Source organism: Micropterus dolomieu, linkage group LG14 (assembly GCF_021292245.1).
Source record: "Micropterus dolomieu isolate WLL.071019.BEF.003 ecotype Adirondacks linkage group LG14, ASM2129224v1, whole genome shotgun sequence".
NCBI lineage: Eukaryota > Metazoa > Chordata > Actinopteri > Centrarchiformes > Centrarchidae > Micropterus > Micropterus dolomieu.
The window spans coordinates 18,320,077-18,325,798 of record NC_060163.1 but is presented as its reverse complement, the minus strand read 5'-3'; the positions used below and the strand labels follow the sequence as shown (position 1 = coordinate 18,325,798).

General features: G+C 42.4%; 1 protein-coding gene across 1 annotated transcript in view; it reads right to left on the bottom strand.

Moving 5' to 3' along the window:
* Window positions 1-5,722, bottom strand: part of dock1 (dedicator of cytokinesis 1) — a 186,306-nt gene that overhangs the window by 106,777 nt on the left and 73,807 nt on the right. The window lies entirely within an intron of this gene.

Genomic DNA, 5,722 nt, shown 5'->3' with positions numbered 1-5,722 from the left:
CCAAGTTTTTTTTTTTTTTCCCCCCCCCCCCCCCCCCAAGCTCACTGCTTCTCATCTATTCGACTGTAAAGTAAAAATTCATGTAGTAACTCCATACAGGGTTCAAACACTATGTACAGCCAAAATAATATTTGCATTTACTATATATAAATATATGTTGTATAGCATCAAATAGGGCTAATACCATTTTAATGAGTAGGACAGCAGCCAGTATCTAAAAGAAAACATTACATTAGTAACGTATGCAGGAGCATAAAACCGAAGTCCCTCTCAAAGCCAAAAACACTGCCCCAAAACACAGGAAATGCGCCAAAGTGGTTTCAAGGGCATAAAAGAAATATCTTTATCTACTGTCACAACAACACCTTGCAAACTACTAGATATCACTGGTTTGACTTTCACAAGCTCCAACATGCTGCTTTCTGTTGGCTACATGTGATTCACACCTCCACTCTTGTACATGCCAGGTTGGTTTCTTTCAGTAGTTATGCTGTAGCATCAAGAGAACTAGATGTTTATCTGTACCTTAAAGAAGTGCAATTGATTTATTATGTGCAATACTGTGTATTTTATACTGTTTTTAAAAAAGAAATAAAATAAAGATATTTAATATGCAAAATATGGAAAATAAAAACAGACATCAACAGAGCTCTCAAAGTCTGAAGAAGACTCAGTTTCATTTGCATAGCATAGTGAGTAGCTTGGTAGGATGTTAGAATGTTACTGTTAGGTAAATATCAGATAAAGGGTAGGCTAATTCAGATGACAAACAAAATATATTTTCAGACTTACCTGTCATGGCCTTTTGCAGCAGTTTAAATTATATTCACCCTAGATTGTGATGTCTGATTTATCCAGTGTGAGCATCACTGTTTATGGGGAAATGTTGCTTTTGAAATGTTTAAATGTAATTTATTTAATGCTGTGAGCGATACATGCGAAATGTCATTCACCTCAAGTGGACTGGGGTATCAGCAGAAATCTCAGAGATAACTATCTGCATGGCTAAACAGTACTATGAGGTAGTTTGGGTGAACCAAACATCTAAATTAGAATTCCACTTAGGCTTCTGTATGCAAAACAATCACCTCTACACTCTTATGAGATGAAAGAGGAGATAAGGTTGAAAATCCACCTAAAATCAGCCCTGCATCTCTTTGATGTAGTAGGGTGGCACAACACGTGAGCAGAATACAACAGAGGGATAAGCAGCAAATGGTTTCTGGTGCAGGATGTCAACCTGCCTTAGGACCTGCTTGTGATCCAAAGCTTATATGCACAGCACACTTTTTGCCCTAATCATCCTTACTTTAATGCCGACTTTCGGGCACATTCGTGCATTGGTGTGCATACATGCAGCTGCCTGGTTGGCACAGACCAGCAGCAATGAGGTGAAACCATGAGGTAAACTGGGGACAAAGCTCTGAGTAAATGCCCCAGAGATCCAGAGTCACCCTCACATGGAGGAAGCTACAAGAACCAACATTGCTCAAGGCAACACTGCCCAACCTCCTCTCCCCTGTTGAAGGGCCAACTCCACAGGGCTTCCCCCAGGTGAATGTTTACAGTACAGTACTGAGGGAACAAACAAGCTTCGCATTTCGCTTTCTTACAGACTTTAACCGTAGTCCTCTGTGGTTTGAAGGTGACAAACATCACCATGTGAGCCCCAGTGCTTTTCACACAGTGTCAACAGTGAGCACACGTCTGACATGAGTTGTCGCTGGGTCAATAAACCCAAGACGACGATCAGTCAAACTTTTAGCACAGGAGAGGAGGAGAGGTGCAGCGAGTGAGCGATAAGTGCATGTCCGAGGCATTATGATGCAGTGCCATATCTCACTATGCTTCTTTTCTGTAAGAGCTCTGCAGCAATCTAGCTAGCAGGAGAGAGAGAGGGAGAGAACACAGAAAGAAAGACACTGATGCTGAGAGAAATATTTGGACAGAAAAAGATATAAAGACAGGGTGATAAAGAGAGTGAGTGATACAGAAAGCCAAAGACACAAGAGAAGATTCTAGTCTGACTGTCATTGAGATGGCTTTGTTGCAATATTTCAGTCAGTGAGTGCATGTAGCAAAGAACGAGCTCCAGCCCCTATAGCCGGTCAGCCCCATACTGTCAATCAATAACGTACAGTCCTTCCTCTGCAGCTTTCTACTCCATTCCTTCTGCACACTGCAGGATAATCGTCAGGATAACCATGAAGCACTGCAGCCAACTATAACCACAACCTGCTGTCAGTTCAGTAGGTCATTTAGATAACATTACAGCAAGGCCAACTGTCTAACAATGTTTCCAATTTTTTCCTCAGGTCTCAGACTACTATATTATTTTGACATTTAGGCATTTCTGACAATGCATAAAAAATGATGCAAAGGTCAGTAACTAACTTCACAGAAAAAGAAAGACACAAAGGTTTTTTCATTGTTTGGTTGGAATTTTAAAAGCAGAAGACAAGTGTGTAAGCCCTAAATTCCACCAGGCATGGCTTTATAACACTGCGTATGTGACCTGGTTTTGTTCCGTCCTCTGCACGATTTTGTTGACTTGCTTAGATTTGGTTGATTTTGTCATTATTCCTTGTTTATTACACTTCTACCATGGGTAAATAGGCTACATAGTTATATGGTTTCTATTTTTGTCAACTTTAATTGTGTTTGTTGTTGCTGTATACGATCAGGAATGTGCACACGAAGTTCTGTGTCTGCCTTCCCGTCTGGTGCAATTGGTTCTGTTCAGCTCGACACGGTTTCGGTGAAAAATAGACTAGTCGCCTATTCTTTGGGGAGCAAAGTGGAGAGCCGGTTCTGGGACGCTGGGAACACGCTGCGCGCATGGAATTAGAAGCATTGTCTAGAAAGGCAGCGATCAGCTATGGTGGCCGCATCACAGCAGGAACGCGACGCAGCAGTGCCCAGTGAAATTCAGTCTTGACATACAGATTTTTCAAGCTGCAGCTTCCTATCAATGAGTATCTGCAGGACTCACCCAGAAGCTTAAACTAGAGGAAATGTAATTCAAGGGCATAAAGGTAGAACTTGGTAATTTCAGCAGAGACAGACAAAATGTTTCTGCTGCTATCCTAATGTAAATGTATTCACAAGGACTCATCTCAACCTGTGTGAGAGTGGACATGAATATAAAAATACAGCCTGCTAGGATGTCCAACAATGCAAATGCAGCAATGCTGTGTCTAAGTTGCCAACAGGCGTAGCACTGCAGTGACAACACAAAACAAAACACACCCCCAAGCCGTCACTGTGATGATTCTCATCAACATTCTGTGTCCACCCCCACCAGGAGAGAGGAGAAAGGAAAGAGAAGAGAGCGTGAGAGAGCGAGAGTGAGAGAGAACGAGAGAGAGAGCGAAGAACGTTAATGCATAAATCTAAATGTAAGAGGCTGCCACTCAGAAGAACAAGGTCGGTGGTTGGCTGCGGTGTTATGTGAGCAGCAGCGCGCAATCTGCCTGCAGAGTAGGCAGCAGTACCCACCGGCTGCAACAACAGACCTCTGATTAGAAAGCTACGGCACTTCCAGCAGCTCTAACTGGGTCTCACAGTTACAAATTCACACCAACCTTACTGATCATTAAATAGTAATTCTGGGGCCTGCTTCAAATGCTGCTTCTGTCCCAAGTGCTGTATAACATAGTGTTTGCGTAAAAAAAGAGCCATAGTGCCTTCAGAAGTGACCTCCAACTCCCACTGGGTAAAAGGACACTGCACACTCGTGCTAAATATTAGGTATCAGCTGTCAAAAGGCAGGGGTCAGTAGGGACAATTAAAGCAAGCTGTGTATAAGGAAGTGAAGTAAAAATAGAAGGCATGTACACATAGTAGATTCAATAAGTAGTTTCAATAAGGATCACAGATTGTCAAGGGTAGAGCAGTTTCATTAACCAGAAAGGAAGCTGGTCTGCTTTTGCACTATTTAGCAGGCACTGCTGGAAGCAGGGAACGCCATTTCACCTGCACCATAGGAGGGATTCTGAAATGGATGCACAGCAGAGAGGAGACCTGCGTGTGCTGCCATCATGAGTGTTGATAGCCTTTTAGTCAAAGTGGTAGGTAAGTTCCATATCTGAAATACTCGATCAAAAGAACCACACTGCAGTGAAAAATAAGAGCGGGAGTACGGCAGGAGTAGATGCACAGTCTGTATCTCTCACTTAAAAATGAAAAGACTGGATGAGGGAGGGAGAGGGAGAGAAAGAGGGAGTTCTAGACCCCCTCCAGGCAGCCGGCTGGGAGAAAAGGGGCAAAAGGGAGGCCCCAGCTCAACTAACAGCTTCATTAGCTTTACATTATGCTTGCCATCTATTACACAAAAGAGTTCTCCCCATTTACGCGATTAGCCTGGTGCATTGCTGGAAGACTTTTAGACTGAGGAAAAGATGAAGGAACAGCTAGAGAATCTCTGCACTACAATTTCACTTTACTGCAACTTTGAAGGAAAGGAAGCAAGTGAGAGAGAAAGAGAAGACTGAAAAAAAAGAAATAATAGCAAACACAGGGGAGTGCTGCGGACATATATGACATAACACACACAAACACACACTGGATCATTAGTGTATGATAACTCTGGGTACTGTTGGCTTTATTAAATCACTCACTGCTGGTGTGGCTCAGTTACTGGTAATAAAAGCAGATAAGCTTCCATTAAAACAAGTAATGCCATTGCCTGCTGCTCCCCATGTGGAAAGGGTGCTGTGCGTGCACACACACACAAACAATATAAATAACCCGAGACAGGAGGAAAAAGGATGATAAGCCAACCAGTGAAAGTACCAATATCATCAGTCATCATACGACCTCCTATTTTCCTATACATACTTGGAGTCCAGAAAAAAATGTCTCTTTCAACACTTAGCTGTATTTAAGATGGCAGAAAAGTACTTTTAAGTTCCCTAAGAGGAACCTCCATAATAAAACATTGCTTAAAAACGACATATGTTTATTACCCAAGTCTCACTTTCAAAGTTACATCACAAGCTACAGCACTAATGAATACAGGCACCAACAGGATACAACAGAATGACTCAAAGAATATAGAAGCTGACATTCATTAGACTCTCTGGACTCATGAAAAAGGAAGAAGGCTTTGCCATGCACACCAGGCAGACAGCATATTTATTCAATGACTGATAAGTGCATTAATTGCTACCGAGCTCTAGCTGAGAGAGTGATTGGGAGAAAGACGCCAACGGCAATGGAGGTGGGGCTGATGGGTTTACAGCACAGAGCATCTGAAATGTTCTAATACATGACGGATCAGGCACACGAACAGGCAAACATACACATAAAAAAAAAAAAAAAAAAAAATCATGAAACAGCTCAACAAAACACACACAGATCAGCACACAAACGTAAACCATATCAGTAGATCAAAGCCACTCCCAGACTGAGGTTTTGTGAAAGCATTCTGGCAATGTACATTTAATGATAGCTTTAGAATGGAATTGGAGTTGCAGTGGGCCTGTGGGAGTAAAGCTGGTTGTGGTACAGGGGCCTCTAAAATTAGTGAGAGAGAGTGAGTGAGAGAGAGTGAGAGTGAGAGTGCGCGTGAGTGAGAGTGAGAGTGAGAGTGAGAGAGAGAGAGAGAGAGAGAGAGAACCAGAAAAAAAAAAAGTCTCAAAGTGAGTGAGTTGTGGATGTACAGCTAATAGTTACAGAGAATCAAATAAACTTACGATGTAAGGTGAATCGCGGCCCATGG